At 36.9% G+C, this 17459-nt stretch overlaps 1 long non-coding RNA gene across 1 annotated transcript; it reads right to left on the bottom strand.

Moving 5' to 3' along the window:
* Positions 1-356: 356 nt before the first annotated feature.
* Positions 357-17054, bottom strand: LOC109504879 (uncharacterized). The gene is made up of 2 exons (XR_002163312.3): positions 16777-17054; positions 357-1486 (listed from the first exon to the last, which is right to left on the bottom strand). It is a non-coding gene; the product is annotated as an uncharacterized lncRNA (long non-coding RNA).
* Positions 17055-17459: the final 405 nt, after the last annotated feature.

Genomic DNA, 17459 nt, shown 5'->3' with positions numbered 1-17459 from the left:
ATGTTTGTTACTATCCATGAAAACCTCGATGTCTTGCATGTGAACCGAGCGGTGATGAAATATCGTTACTATTTGAGAGGTTGTCCTTCCACCATGGTAGGATCCCAGCACGTTAGCAGGCCCCCAAGGAGCCGAGTGCATCCTTCGCATACCATTTGTTTACCTGCACTCCACAGATGTTTTGTTGTAATTGGTGTGTCATCTTATCTTGTTTCGTCTCCTGGAGGCAGGCTATTGCACAGTTCGAGAGTCTGATGACCTCCCTGATAGCATGTCTCTTGTGTGATTTACCAGATCCCCTAGTATTCCAATTTAGGATTGACATGTTTGAGCGCCAGAACAGTAAGCAGAGAGAGTTAAACTAAAGAACTGTATTAATGATAGATAGTGTTTGTACAGGCCGATGCAATGAAAAGCAGCTGTTGGAAGCTGCATACATTTCAAACCAAAAAAACTTCTAAGCTAGGGATTTGGTAGGGTAGGAGAAAGCATAAGACATATTTGTGAAAGAGTAGAGGGACCAAAAGTCTATGTGACCATGTCCTTGCCAGTTTGTTTTGAAGCACACAGACAGCACTGTAAGTTGTGTAGTTGTCTCATGGAGTCGTGGTTGGAGCAACAGGCATTTTGCATCGACGAAGCTCCATCTCCCTAAGTTTTCCAGTGGCCGTAATCTGATTGGTTTGATTGAGAAGGAGTCCACACTGGCTGCCAAGCTTGATGAGCTCAGCATTCTTGAGGGAGTTGATAAAGAAGATGTCCGCTTCATTAAGAGAGTCTTCAATTAGTCCCAAGGCCTTACCTCTTTTGTCCTCAGTCTTGCACTTCGTTTTGAAATTCTGAGCGTCGTTGGCTGTTGAGGCTGACAGTCCTTTTTAGTGGGTGGGTGGGTAGGCCACCGTTGGAGTAAAGAGTGGTAGGGAGTGTAATCGGGTCAATCGGTGCTTTTAAAACATCTAGGATCCTAGCAAAGATAGTAGAAGCAGGTACCAATAAGGTTTGCTCACTGTTCTCCAAAGGTTGCTCGTCTACCAAAGTCGAGTTCAAATTTGAAGTAGGAGAAGGAAGAGTGATGGGACTCCAATGGCTTAAAGCTGATTGGGCAGCAGAAGACATGGGGTGAGGAAATTGCTTGACTGTGATGTTGATAGGGACAGCTAGATGTAACACAGTTATATGAAAGGGTGAAGGTAGGCTGTTAGGAACTACAGAAGAGGCCGGATTAGTGACTAAGTTCCATATTAGAAAGTTGATGAAAGGTTGTAATTTGTAACCGAAGTACGACAGTCTTCCTTTAGTGTGCAGATGGAGACCACGATTACATGCAAGTCGACCATGTGTTGATCTCTAGCTTGGTGAAGGAGAGCCAGCTACACTAGATTTTTGCTTTGCACCCCTTGGCTTAGCAGCTTCCCTTTGTTCGCCATACCAGAATTTCAGATCATCATCATCCTCATTTCGAGAATCACTGCTATCCGATGAATCTCTGAAAGGAATGTACGCAGAAATAAAGTTAACCTTAACTTTCACAGTGTATATAAAGGGACCTACTGTAACAGCAATCGATTCAGGTATATCATCAACATCTTCACAAAAGAACTGAAAGTCAAAGCTGGTGAGGTCTCCCAGTTTAAACACCTTCTACTCGCTCGGTGTGGAACTCCAAAACTCGAGATAATGATAGCCACAGCCTCAGATTTTCAGCAACAAGAGAAAGATTTAGGAGACTAGCACTTACCTTCAGCTTTAGTTTGTCAGGAACTCCGTCGTGGAATTGGTCCCAGTGACTTACCTGGAGACGAAAACCTTCTCCTTTGATTCATCCGGCAGTCATTAATTGATGAACAATGTCTGTTGATGGGTAGGAGACAAAGAAATGATTATCGTTCGCAAGCTTCCTGGTAGTCCATGATCCGCGAACCTAGGCTTTGTGTGCTCATATACTTTGAATGTCATCTTCTTTGATCGCCCTCCCAACAACTTCTACGAATGCTGCACATTCCAGGTAATGGGAAGTTTCAACCATGTTCGCCGAAAGGTGAACAAAAGCTTTCTTTATACTTCCTTCATGAGAGGAACAGGGGACCCAGAAACAAAAGCTTTCTTTATACTTCCTTCATGAGAGGAACAGGGGGCCCTTCTGGGTTCAGGGCCTTTTTCGGGAACCAGTGTAGTTGATCGTGTTTGTCTCTGAGTGGTTTGTTGGTAGACATCTTGGCTTTGAAAGTTGATGCACTCTGATCGAGAGCTTTGCATGTTTTGAAGGAATGACCATAACGCTTACAGTGGAAGCATTTTATAGGGTCGTGGCATGACATCTTGGTATGGTCTCTATCGCCACACCTGAAGCATAAACCCACTCTAAAAGGTGATCTAGGACGGATTACCTTACTGTTGTGACGACTGCTCTAGATCCCATTATCAGTTCTTCCAGGTTTCTCGATGAAGCTATTCGCTGGCGGGGCTCGTTGCTGCGGTTGACCGAAAATAAGAGTGTCTGCATAACTGCTAATTTTTCTCTCCTGGTGCAAGGAATGAACGGCTGGTGTCGGTGCCCTCCTGAGTACGAGGGGAGAAATTTGTGTTTGTCACCAACGTGATTCCGCACAGAGAAGAACGACCGACTACACTGATCGATGCCGCTGCACGCTGGTCCGTGCCGTGACGGGTTGGACGTGCGATGGGATTGTTGTACGGGTTCGGCGGTCGGCGATGAGTGAAGCAGCCACGGAGGTAAGATGATTGCCATTTTACAGACCTCGAGCGGTATGTCCGCCGTTGGTAGGTATGGTGGACTGGTGCCGGATATCGTAGCTGATGCAGATAAGTTGGAGGAGGGCCGAGCAAACTCGTTGATGGTGTGGGTGGAGTCGTTTGGCTGCAGGGATAAGTGTATGGGGAAGGGCCAAGTGGGAGGGCATTCGCTCCGGTAGCGACCAAGCGACTCTGGCAGGGTATTGAAAGGGAAGGAGGAGGTTGCGAACGGCTATGGTGGAAGATGGTGAAAGGGAGATGGTGAGAGGAGTTTTTTTTATGTCGGAGTTTGTCACTTTAGAGGGACGCGGAACCATTCTTCTTGTATGGCTCCATTTGGTTTTGCGAGAGGGTGCATGGGCCCAGTCTCCGGTACGAGGGAGTGAAGCTGTGTGGAGAGGAGCAGGATGTGGAATGGAGTATGTTGTGGTTGCTGTAGAGGGGTTAGGTTTAGAGGGATGGAGCAGGTCCTGACTGAAGGAGGGCTCTCGGTTAGAAGAGAGAGTGGAAATCGCTCGAGGTTCTCCAGAGTTTCTCGCTCTAGAAATTTCCATCGCTCTCCGATAGCGAAGATCATATTCCAGCTTCTTGCAATGTTACTTGGACACGGGATACAAGCATTTAAGTGTCCAGATGAATTCAACAAAGGAACTCTTAAAAATCATATGGAGACACACCTATAGCTTATATACGTTTGCGTAAACATGAACAAAAAATAATAAGCAGGACCTACTGCTTCTTTTCTATTCACAAAATTAATAAAATATTTTCTAACGAAAATGTTAGAATAAATAACTTTCATATAGTAGTGCCAACGACTCAAGGTAGACTCATAATGATGATGACATCATGATTTAATGGTATGAAGTGTCAAGGAGGGTCATAAGTGTCCCAAGTATCACACACATCAAAAAACTTAGAATCAGGACACACCGACCTCCTAATCTTGCACCATTTCTAGATCTACTTATCTCTACCATGGAATTCTACTTGACATAGGTATTTGGTACGAAAGTTTGTTATTTAAGCACTCCAAGAGTTTATTGTCATTTTTATGTACACAAGACCAACTTTCCTATAGAATCATATATATTAAGTATCATCACCTCATTCACAAGTTCTAGAGCATTTTGTATCACTTTATAGAGTCAAGGGATGTTGATTGAAAATTCATAATGTGAGGTGCAGGCAACATTTGTTTAGATATTAGTAGAACATGTTGGTCTGAACTCATTTGAAGAGTTTTTTCATATTCATTTCCAAAAGAAAAGTTGCAAGTTCCTTAATTGACTTTCAATTTGTCAAAAGTCAAAAGGACTAAATGATATGATGATGGGAAGACGAGATAGTTGAGCTGTAACACCCTGGCCCATTTGGGCCCTGGACCAAGCCTATATAAAAGCCCAAATCCAATAAAAAAAAAAAAAAGAAGAAAGAAACGAAGAAGACTCCTGCTGGGAGTCTTCTTCCACCTGAGTCACCGGAGGAGAAGTTGGAATCCGAGGGGGATTCGACCTCTCCTCCACTCTATAAGATCCCTCTCTCCCTCCTTCAGCAACCCAAGATGATCACCAGTCTCTCACTCTTTCCTTTCTCCTTGTTTTCTCCAATTGAAGTCGAGGCCTCCTGTACCCATGCTTGCCGAAAATTGGAGTTAGGGACGCTGCTGAAGCATGAGGAAACCCTTCTCCTCCTTTCTACGACGCTGTGCATCCCGCCGGCCGTCAGATTTGCCGAAAAATCCACAAAAGATAGATGCCCTGTTTTCTCTGTTTTGAACGAGGTATTTTCCTCTCTTTTCCGGCCACCGGCAATGCCGGTTGCGGCATCCCATCCCCGAGACCGGATCCTCATCTCTCTATCCCTCTTCCCTGAAGGTCTTGGCCGTCGGTGATCGGCCAATGACCGAAAAATAAAAAGAAAGGGGCGGATCCCCTGTTTTTCGGAAAAAAAAAAGGAGAAAGCTTGCCGGCCGAACTCCGTCGCCGACCGGCTTCGCATGGTCGGCCATCGTTGCCTGACCTCCGACGAAGCCACCCACCTCGTCAGGCTCGGGTCACTGGAGGGGGGACCTCACGGTCTTCCCCTGTTTCGGCCCAGGGAGGCCGCCGGAAGAAAAGGAAAAAGAAAGAAGAAGAAAGAAAAAGAGAAAAGAAAAGAAAAGAAAAGAAAAAAAGAAAAAAAAAGAAAGAGAGAATTTTCTCTCTCTCCTCTTCCTCCTTTCTCTTCCTCTTTCCTCTCTCCTCTCTCTACCTTCTCTTCTATATTTTCTCTCTCTAGATTCTCTCTCTATTTTCTCTCTCTAGATCTTTCTCTCTTTTTGTGGATTTTGTCTCTCTAGAATCTTTCTCTACTCTCTCTCTGATTGCATCACAGATCCTAGGATAAATTTGAAATAAAAATATGATGATTTGAGATTGCTCGAAATTCATGCGGTAGATCTGATCCCAGTCCGATCCTATTCGAAATTGTAACACTTGATTCATATTAAGTCACCCTGATAGGATCTCTGATGATCTCGACCATGATTGCTCATCTGAAGGATACGAAGATTCTCTCTCCACTTTCTCTCTCTACTTTCTCTCTCTAAAATTTTCTCTCTCTTCATGAATTTTCTCTCTCTAGAAGTCTTATGGATCAGTGGAGAATCCTGATACATAGACAAGTCCTAATTTTGGTTAATCCTAAGAGAGGTCCTAGATTTGTGTTATTAGGATTGATTATCGGATAATTTTCTCCATATATGATTTTTATATTTGATTAGGATTATGAAGAGATGATTGTCTGCATATGATATGGAGTGAAATATTTTGTTAAAAAAATTCATAAATTAAAGAAGAATATTGATTTCTGTGCTTGGATCAGTCACCGATAAAATAAGAATCCCTATACATGATCATCATTATGTATGTTATTTTACTGTTGGTTTTATCTCATTGATTTTGCATCGTTGGATTTGAGATCGATGAATTTTTTTATACCTGAGATACTGTTATTTATTTATGTGATTTTGAGCATGAGTATGTTATATCAATACATATGTATCAGCGATTGATGGCATGATTATATGGGTATGACATATTTATTACACTGCAAAAATTGAATTGATTAATGAAGTCAAATATTATAATTTTATAAAAATAAAAAGAAAAAAAATAAGGTTTGGACTGGTCTTGTCATGTGGAATAGCCTGCCAGGAGCTTATGCCTGGGACAGCCCCCACAGGCTTATGTGTGGAAGAATCTGATCCGAGAAAGATCATGAATAATTTGATCCGAGAAAGATCATGGCCACTTTGATCCGAGAAAGATCATGAATATTTCGATCCGAGGAAGATCACAGAAATTGATCCGAATAAAAGATCGTCGCATGATCCTGGTAGTCCAAAGCCAAAGCCAAAAAGAAAAGATTTAAGATGATGTGATAATAGAAGAAAATAGAAAGATAAGACATGAAACAATCGTTGAATAAAATTGTTTCATTTATTAATATATGATAATACATCTCTTTTGATAAAACAGATAATCTATAAATGTTTGCAGTATTCTGGACAGTGAACATCGATTTTTATGTGTTATTGCTTATCTTTATTTTTAGATTATATTATTATATTGGTGTGATATGAAATTCTTACTGGAGTGTAAAGCTCACACCACTTTATTTTCTTTTCTTCTCAGAGTTACAAGATGTCCATGGTTGGCTATGGTATGGATTTGTGAGTGAGCGGATGCATAGATAGAGTACCGTTGATATCTGATCAGAGAATTGAAGAAATTTAAATTGTAATTATGCAAGTTTTATGAATTATTGTTGAAATAAATTATTATGGTTGATAAGATTGTAATGATTTAATTTGGCCTTGTATATTCTTTAGGACTTGCTCTAAGGAGTGTGCGGCCATCACGTATCTGATCCGGATGTTGGATTCGGAGGTGACAGAATGGTATCAGAACTTAGGTTTAAGATCACCAGAGATTATGAAGAGATATTAAAAACTTTATGTAAGATCAATAGGATGTGACAAAGTGGTATTAGAGCTCAGGTTATGATCATTAAGGATTATAATATAAGTGATTTAAATATTACAGAATAATAATAGAGCTTAGGTTATGATCATTGGAATTATGATATAAGTGATTAGGATTTGATAAAATGATATTAGAGTTTAGGTTTAAGATCACCAGAGATTATGAAGAGATATCAAAACTTTATGCATGATCAATAGGATGTGACAGAGTGATATCAGAGAATATGATAGAACAGTACTAGAGCTCAGTTTAAGGTCACTAGGATTGTCATATAAGTGATATCAAAATTTTGGATTATAATCAATAGAGTATGATATATAATATCAGAGTTTAAGGTTATGATCATTAAGGATATAATAGAATGATATTAAAGTTTAGGTTATGATCACTAGAGAATATAATTTAAGTGGTATTTGAGTTTAAGGTTATAATTATTCAGAATTGTAATGTTAGTGATAACTGAACTTAGGTTATGATCATAAGAAACATGATAGATATAAAAGAGAAGATTCAATATTTAGATATTAAGGTGAAATTTATGTATAAGTGGTGTATGATGTCCATAATAAAATTGACGAGTTATATCTTGGATTTCAATTAGTAGGATGGCCTGAATATAAGAAGAGTTGACCTTAGAAGGAAGTGGGAGGTATCGATATATTATGTTGAGTATACTCGATGATTTTGGAATGCTAAACCTATATGGAAGGAAATCATGATAATTTTTCTGATTTTGATGTTAATTATCTGAGCATTACAAATTTTAAATTTATCAGAAGGAAGTTAGGATATGGTCTAAGAAGAAATTTCATCATATGAGAGAGAAATATTTTTGAGCATTGAACCTATAAGAGAATCATATATGAAACTCAATCTTAGATGAAAATATATATATATATATATATACTTGAATTTTATTATGAGAATATGAGATACACATCTTGGTGAAATCTTTGGTTACTCAAAATATCATATTCTGAATATGATTCCTCGATCTTTCAAGTTACATTGAATTTCAAGTCAAAAATTTATTTTTCTAAGTGGATCAAAAGTATTTTGATATTGTTGTTAAATTAAAGAAAAAATTTATTTTGTCGGAGCATGATATACAGGTTATGATGAAATTTTTAATAATTCGTATTATTATCTTTGGATTAGATTTTTTTTAATTTTTCTTGTGATTGTTGAAGATGGTGAAGTGTATTAATTATTCAAGTCAAAGTTTGGATTTTTTTTTAAATTGAACTAAGACATCTTGCTAGTGTTAAATTTTGAATGACTTATACAAGGGACAAGATTTTGTATGGATTTATTGATTAATATTAAGGGTTGTGATGAAGGGAATTCTATAAGAAATAATCAAGTTGATTCTACTTAAGGATGTTGACTTGAGTTCTTCTAGTTTGTCAAGTTAGAATTAATTCTTTAAAAAAAAAAATTGATTTAAAAATTATCTAAATGATTGTAAGGTAAATCTAAGGTTAACTCCAATTGATTTTAGATATGTTGGATTTTTGAAGAGTGATGAAACTTATGCAATGATTTCAAACATAGAAAGTGGATCAAGATTTAATTTTTATATGTTATACCCGAAGATAGTAAAGATAAAGAAACTTAAAATTTTACCCTAAATCTTATCTGAAATTTGAAGGTTGGATCTATTCTGGATTGATCTAACATATAAGGATATTTTTATCTTTGATAGACTTATATAATTTGATAAATTAAGATCAAGTGCACAGCAAAAGCGTGTGGATTAAATTGATTAGAAATATTAATCTTTTAAATCAAAAGATATTATGATGAAATATATTAGTTGCAAATAAGAAAAAATTTTATTGATAATGAAAGGATGCTATAAATTTTGATCTAATCTGATCATAGTCGGATAATTTTTTCAGTAGGTTGTTTCATTGTAGATAATGTCAAGAAATTCTAGATATCTCAAGTTTATTAACAGCTTGATAGTTCTGATATTAGTTCAAACTTAGAATATCCTGACATAGATCTCATTTTTTTAAATTAATATTGTTACTCAAACTGATATAGAAGATTGAGATTTTTCTTAAGATGAGAGTCTACATATAAAATTTGTTGGAAGGTCAAGAGAAGAAAGAAATCGATGATTGTGAAAAGTGTCGATGTTTGGCCTTTATTTATTTTTCTATCATAGGTAGTCTGAGACAATTATGAACTTTGAGTGAAATTATTAGATAAATAACTAGGGTATTTTCTAATACAGATCAAAATGTTACTGTTCTTTAAAAAAAAAAAAGAAATGAGTTGAGATTTCAAATAATTTTTATTATAACAAGATCATAAGAAATAAAAACATGATGCATGTATATATATATTTTTAGAATATATCTCAAACAATATAACTTAATTTTGAGGATGAAATTATTTGAAGGGGGGAGAATGTAACACCCTGACCCATTTGGGCCCTGGACCAAGCCTATATAAAAGCCAAATCCAATAAAAAAAAAAGAAGAAAGAAACGAAGAAGATTCCTGCTGGGAGTCTTCTTCCACCTGAGTCACCAGAGGAGAAGTTGGAATTCGAGGGGATTCGACCTCTCCTCCACTCTATAAGTCCCCTCTCTCCCTCCTTCAGCAACCCAAGATGATCACCGGTCTCTCACTCTTTCCTTTCTCCTTGTTTTCTCCAATTGAAGTCGAGGCCTCCTGTACCCATGCTTGCCGAAAATTGGAGTCAGTGATGCTGCTAAAGCATGAGGAAACCCTTCTCCTCCTTCCTCTTTTCTTTCTCCTCCTTTCTACGACGCTGTGCATCCCCGCGGCCGTCAGATTTGCCGAAAAATCCACAAAAGATAGATGCCCTGTTTTCTCTGTTTTGAACGAGGTCTTTTCCTCTCTTTTCCAGCCACCGGCACCGCCGGTTGCGGCATCCCATCCCGAGACCGGACCCTCATCTCTCTATCCCTCTTCCCTGAAGGTCTTGGCCACCGGTGACTGGCCAATGACCGAAAAATAAAAAGAAAGGGGCGGATCCCCTATTTTTTGAAAAAAAAAAGGGAAAGCTTGCCGGCCAAACTCCGTCGTCGGCCGGCTTCGCATGGTCGGCCATCGTTGCCTGACCTCCGACGAAGCCACCCACCTCGTCAGGCCCGGGTCACTGGAGGGGGGGGACCTCACGGTCTTCCCTGTTTCGGCCCAAGGGAGGCCGCGAGAAGAAAAGAAAAAGAAAGAAGAAGAAAGAAAAAGAGAAAAGAAAAGAAAAGAAAAAGAAAAAGAAAAAAAGAAAGAAAAAAAAAGAAAGAAAAATTTTCTCTCTCTCCTCTCCTCCTTTCTCTTCCTCTTTCCTCTCTCCTCTCTCTACCTTCTCTCTCTATATTTTCTCTTTTAGATTCTCTCTTTATTTTCTCTCTAGATCTTTCTCTCTTTTTGTGGATTTTGTCTCTTTAGAATCTTTTCTACTCTCTTCTGATTGCATCACAGACCCTAGGATAAATTTGAAATAAAAATATGATGATTTGAGATTGCTCCGAAATTCATACGGTAGATCTGATGCCAGTCCGATCCTATTCGAAATTTAACACTTGATTCATATTAAGTCACCCTGATAGGACCTCTAATGATCTCGACCATGATTGCCTCATCTGAAGGATACGAAGATTCTCTCTCCACTTTCTCTCTCTACCTTCTCTCTCTGAATTTTCTCTCTCTTCATGAATTTTCTTCTCTAGAAGTCTTATGGATTATGGAGGATCCTGATACATAGATAAGTCCTAATTTTGGTTAATCCTAAGAGAGGTCCTAGATTTGTGTTATTAGGATTGATTATCGGATAATTTTCTCCATATATGATTTTTATATTTGATTAGGATTATGAAGAGATGATTGTCTGCAAATGATATCGAGTGGAATATTTTGTTAAAAAAATTCATAAATTAAAGAAAAATATTGATTTCTGTGCTTGGATCAGTCACCGGTAAAGGTAAGAATCCTATACATGATCATCATTATGTATGTTATTTTACTGTTGGTTTTATCTCATTGATTTTGCATCGTTGGATTTGAGATCGATGAATTTTTTTATACTTGAGACACTGTTATTTATTTATGTGATTTTGAGCATGAGTATGTTATATTAATACATATGTATCAGCGATTGATGGCATGATTATATGGGTATGATATATTTATTACATTGCAAAAGTTGAATTGATTAATGAAGTCAAATATTATAATTTCATAAAAATGAAAAGAAAGAAAAATATAGTTTGGACTGGTCTTGTCATGTGAAATAGCCTGCCAGGAGCTTATGCCTGGGAAGCCCCCACAGGCTTATGTGTGGAAGAATCTGATCCGAAAAGATCATGAATAATTTGATCCGAGAAAGATTATGGCCACTTTGATCCGAGAAAGATCATGAATATTTCGATCCGAGGAAGATCACAGAAATCGATCCGAATAAAAGATCGTCGCATGATCCTGGTAGTCCAAAGCCAAAGCCAAAAAAAAAGGATTTAAGATGATGTGATAATAGAAGAAAATAGAAAGATAAGACATGAAACAATCGTTGAATAAAATTGTTTCATTATTAATATATGATAATGCATTTCTTTTGATAAAACAGATAATCTATAAATATTTGCAGTATTCTAGACAGTGAACATCGACTTTTATGTGTTATTGCTTATCTTTATTTTCAGATTATATTATTATATTGGTGTGATATGGAAATTCTTACTGGGCTGTAAAGCTCACACTCCTTTATCTTTCTTTTCTTCTCAGAGTTACAAGATGTCCATGGTGCTATGGTATGAATTTGTGAGTGAGCGGATGCATAAATAGAGTACGTTGATACCTAATTAGAGAATTGAAGAAATTTAAATTTAATTATGCAAGGTAAGGTTTTATGAATTATTGTTGAAATAAATTATTATGGTTGATAAGGTTGTAATGATTTAATTTGACCTTGTATATTCTTTAGGCTTGCTCTAAAGAGTGTGCGGCCATTACGGAATGTGACATGAGCTTTATCGGTCGGAGAAGATGGAGAAATAGAGAAGCTAAGAGTTTGAGGTATTCCCCCGTCAATATTAATTAGGAAAAAAAAAGAAGAAAGTTAAATATTTTTCACCACGCATAGTAATATCATCTTGGTAAACAACATAAAAATTGATAACAATATCGCAATTCCTCCCAATCTCATTCTAAAGCCTCTCCGCACCCTTCCTTTCTGTTTTCCCTGTCAGATGCTTCCCCATCCCCTCCTCCTCCCCCCAAAAATTATTCATGGAATATGTTATTATTGTACAAATTTAATCACTTTCAAGTCAATTGTTGTATCTATTTTCATAACAAAGAGATCTAGAAACTGTAAAATTTGTAAATAGCAAAAAATTACAGATATATTACATGTATATGTTGAGCAGATCTTTGTAACTTTAAGCTTTAATATGTGAAGGACATTCATCCACCAGGTTTGGAGGCTCTATATTCACGTGGAATAATTGCTATACTTGGCTGCTGATGGGTTACTACAGCTAATGATTTAAGCATTATTTCCAAATGCCCAGAAACTAACATACCCAGATCCTAGAGTGCATATAAGTGAGTGTTTCGAACAGCTAAGAAAGAAATTTATATTCTTATAACGAAAACTTTATAGTTTGATTAGCTGCAAAATATAAGCAGGCTCAGCATAAGTTGGTTCATTGTCAACTCTGTGCAGCAGAGGGACTGATCAAACACATGGTAACTAACTGTCAGATCCTGTTCATTTGTTTAACTCAGAAAAAGACTTCAGCAAGTCAAAAGCACCAACATATCAGATGCCAGGTGTTGCACAGTTGGATCCATCCAATGCCTCATCTGAAGGCATTCATGTTTGAGTTGAATTTATTTGGTTTCATCTTAAAAGAGTTCATGTTAGAATCAAGTTCCAAGTGCTCCCATCATCTTCACTCAACACAAGAGACCCTGGAATCTATATAAAACCTTATGCATTTAGTTTTACACAGAATAGTTGAACAAGAATTTGTTTCCCATGGTCTTTGTTGTAGTTCATTTCAACTCTTCTTATAGAATACATTGGAAGTTCAAACGTTGATGGAAGATTCACCAACGTACTGAGAAACAATCATCAAAAGACTTGATGGATTCTACGCATGAATGAAGGTCTCTTGCAGCAAAATCAATTGTCAAATAGCCTAGGCAACCCCAGTGATAGACCCTCCTATAACCTAGGCAATAGCCCAAGCAATTAGGCGACTGCCAAGGTGACAAAAGTTGTACAAAATTTTAAAAAGTAAGTCATACCTTCGTATATTTTAATTATTGATAAAACTCATATTGTTCTCAATAAAGTATTCACATCGCATGAACTAGAAAGACATAAGTAACAACCGGTGTGTGAGTTCTATTTAAAAACATAATACTTTCAAGTATATCACAATTTTATTTTTTGTACTGCACTCATAAAATACAATTATATAAAACCGTTATTGTTTTAGATTGAATATTAGAGAAAGCATTCTTTAATGAATATAAACAAGTATGCAAATCCTCTCTTTCCTTTATTTACGATGCAATTTATTATATTTTCCCTATTTGACTAGTTAGTAGTTACTATAACTGAGAACTATTTTTGAAATATAAAATAGGAGATTTCAGAATGTAAAATAGACCAATTATAGGGATCATGAGTTTGAAGCCCTCCAACAAAGAAATACTTTTTTGAGAAAACAATAACAGAGCTATGCTAATTAATACTTTCCAAGCAATTCACCAACTTCCTCGAGATCATAAGCTTGAAACTTTCTAAAATAAATGCCCACAAGATTATTGATATGTCACAGCCATGAGTGCTTGCTAGAACATCTTAAGATCTCACTACCAGGTTTTAAAGAAAAAAGAAAGCAAGCAAAAAAGCAAGAAAGCAAGAAAGAAGAAAGAAAAGGAAGACGTTAGCCAAATCCCTATTTTGGAGGCTTGTTGACTCCATTTCTTATAGGGTCTAAATAGTGTTGTTGGAGGCCCTAGGCGCATCTAGGTGCTAGGGGTCTTTGGAGCCTAAGCGCAAGGCCCAAAGTGCAGGTGCGTGCCTAAGAGAAATCAGACGCCAAAAATAGAAAAACAGAAAACTAGCTATAAGTAAGAATTTCAGTAAGTAAAAACTAGTACCCTATTATTAAAAAATAAAAATAGAAAAAGATCTAGTTATAGGCAAGAAATCCAGCATATAAAAACTAGTTCTAATCCAGAAACAATCAAAAAAGTGCTTTCTAAATTCCTAATTGACTAATCCTCCTTCTCATCATCATCAAGCAAACTGGCTTCATCATTTTCTTCTTGTTCCTCTCCAATATTTTTCTCATACTCGTCATCTATCTCCTCCTCTGATTCATCTACAAGTTGTACCTGGGATGGTCTACTAGACTTTGATCTTGATGATGAAACTGAAGCTCCCCCTTTGGAAGATGTTTTCACACTAACTCTTGTGCGATAAGTAGGCTCATAAGCTTTAGAAGCTTCAGCAACAAGATCCCATGTCAAACCATCATCACTATCACTAAATACTTGTTCTTGTGCATCGTTTCCCATCTAATATGAACTTGCTTCATTCTTCCAATTAACCACATTGCAATCATCAATATCTTTTAATGATATAGGGTTAATGTGATTCGGTCTACCATATCGATGCATCAATGCCTGATTATACTTAACAAACACCAGATCATTCAAACGTTGTTGAGCAAGCTTGTTCCTTCTTTTGGTGTGGAGCTACAAGGATTGAAATATAACATAATAATTAGAATGTTTTGTACTTTGCAAATCGCAATTCCTCGAATCATTTGTTAATTTAGTACTTACTTGTGAGAATACATTTCAGTTCTTTTCACAACCAGGAGAACTATAAGTGAGACTAAGAACTCTTATAGCAAATTTCTACAAGTTTGGAGTTGAAGATCCACAAAAAAGCCACCAGCTAACCATTGATTGAAAGAAGTGCTAAATTAAGTTTCAAAAATAAAAATAAGAGTAAATTAGTCAAATATGAAAAAAATAGTACTATAGTATGTAATAATACCTGGTGAGTGAACATACTACTATAGTAAATTAGTCAAATTATTCTTACATTTTTTCATAGGATCTGCTAATTGAATATACTTCCATGCAGGATCCTTCTTCGATTGAGTATCATAAGAATGCATTATAATCTGGACAAATAAAAAAAAATTCATATGATCAATATACTACAGTATAAACTGTACAATGTACAGTTAATGTACCATTGTATAAGAATGAATATTCTCTATTTGCTTTATAGAAGAACAAAGAATAGTTTAAGGAGGATGAGAGGAAGAAGAAGAGTTTAGAAGGGGCAGACTTGCTTTATTTTTTGGATGCAAAACAGGGAATGTTTAGTGCTGTTTTCATGGTAATAGAATGGAGAATAATGTAAAAAGAAGAAGAAGAAGGAGAAGAAGAATAAAAGGTTAGAGAGCAGACTAATGTGCTTTGTTATGCTTTATTTTCTAGCCAGAAAACAAAGCATAACAGAGCATGTCAGAAGAAGAAGACAAATAAGAAGAAAAAGAAAAGGACTGGAGGAGAGATGACTTACACGGTGTTAGGCGATGAGATGAGATGGAGTCTAATGGAGACGCTTCAGCTTCTGCCTTCTGATCCTTTTAGACAATTCTAAGAGCCTCATGTAGGTTTTTAAAGTCCGTTTGACTTTCAATGATGCCTTTCCAATTTCTATTTACTATAGTTGACCTTTCCTATATACCATATCTGATCTTTCCTATATTTTAGAAACTAAAAATTAATACTTGCTGGAATCTTGTGCCTTTTGGGCGCCTCATTGCACCTCTGAACAATACAGAGGTGTGTCTCTGAGGTGCCTAGGCTGCACCTGAGGGCTATCGCCTCGCCTAGGGGGTACAAAGGCGACGGCCCTTGCACCTAGCATCTTTTGTGCCCGAGGCATGCCTTTAATAACACTGATCTGATCTAATATCATGCACCACTTCCATGTCAACCATGCCAATCAGAACTTTAATCTGTGCTTCTAAACATATTACATGTGATAAGTATGTCTTATGTTTTTTGATACCTTCTAAAGCTTTTTTTACTTATATTATCAAATGGATCACTGTCATATATTGATGCCAAAGTCTAAATCTATTCTCAGTATATTTCCATGATAGCTTCTTTCTTCATGAATTTTTTTAAGATCGATCAGTTATTTTATCCTAACAAGTCTACTTCCGACGATGTATTTAGCCATCCAAATCAACAGCCGAGAAAGAAGTATAAGAAGAAAAATAATGCAGATTATGCAAAATGTTCCACATGAATACTCTGCTTTGCATATCATAATATTCACCTATAATTCTATTTGGACATGTTTGGCAATTCAATATAAAGGAAAACTTCTTTCCTACGGGCTGCCAAAACTGTCATTTTGGTCATAGCTGGCAGCCTGGCACTGTTATCCATCTAGCTAAATGCCAACCTTAGATGTTACCAAGCACGCAGCCTTACAAATTTCAGCAGTCCAAAGTTTTGGAGAAGTTAGTTTTATTTTATCTTTCTTCTACATCTCCATCGCTTTTGGTAATATCTTGATAACAGGGGGCATTGTAAGAAGCTAATATTTAGAAGTCCGCGTTTTTTCGGGATTTTGTCTAAGAGATTTCTGGTTCCCGTTTCATTGACTCCACCAGACTATTCCAACAGATACCATCAGTGCCTTCTCTATATATAAGTAATCAATATCATCACAGAATAACTCATAAAGCAATCAAAATCAATTCTAAATTGCAAACGGGAAACAAAAACAAGTCTCAATTCCAAGGATATAAACTACAAAAAAGATTTTAATGCACAGCTCCAGGGATTCCAACAGAGGAACATTACCTCAAAACCGGAAAGAGCTCAAGAAATCCATAAAAACCCCACACAAAATACAGCCAAAAAGAAAAGGAAACCTATAGATTACTCAGCCAGCAAGTCACCTGCGAGTCATCAACATTCGGACGTCGCCCAGCGATCGGCGCATCAAAACCCTTGGAAAAATCGCAAGAAGAAGAATCCGTCTCGGAGCTAGGCCGAGAGATCGAGGATGACCGGAACGATCGAAAGGGCTCTAGGAAGGGCGAAAAAGAGAGAGAAGGGGAAGAGAAACAAATAAATAATGATCAAGGTAGGCTGATACAGTTGCTCCTGGAAAAAGATTGGATCCATACAGTATGTAATCACTGTTCAACTTTCTGGTCTCGGTAAACAGAATAGTCCAAATCTAAGAGCGACTCAGGTTTGAGTCTACAAATAGAGATTCTGGACTCTTATCATAGGGCTTTTAAAATTTTGGGCAGCCAGGTTCTCGCCACTTGCCATGACAGTTTTCAGCCAAACGGAAATCCGGTTGGTATCAGATTGACCAAATTGAAACCATATTGATTTTATATAATTCTAGTCTAAATTGTATGCAAGATGTAGATTAATCAAATCCAGGAAAAAATGCTATAAATTTAACCTGCATTCAACCCAACCTATTTAATTTGAATCCATCAATACAATCAACTTGAACTCAATTATATCTTCTGTAGCACTAGTTTTTGCCGGCTATGTCAAAAATTGCCATCAAAAATAAAATACGCTATATAGATCATTTTACCTAAAATTATTTGAATAATTT

The sequence above is a fragment of the Elaeis guineensis genome, chromosome 11, assembly GCF_000442705.2.
Source record: "Elaeis guineensis isolate ETL-2024a chromosome 11, EG11, whole genome shotgun sequence".
Lineage (NCBI taxonomy): Eukaryota > Viridiplantae > Streptophyta > Magnoliopsida > Arecales > Arecaceae > Elaeis > Elaeis guineensis.
This window is presented reverse-complemented; position numbering and strand designations above follow the sequence as displayed.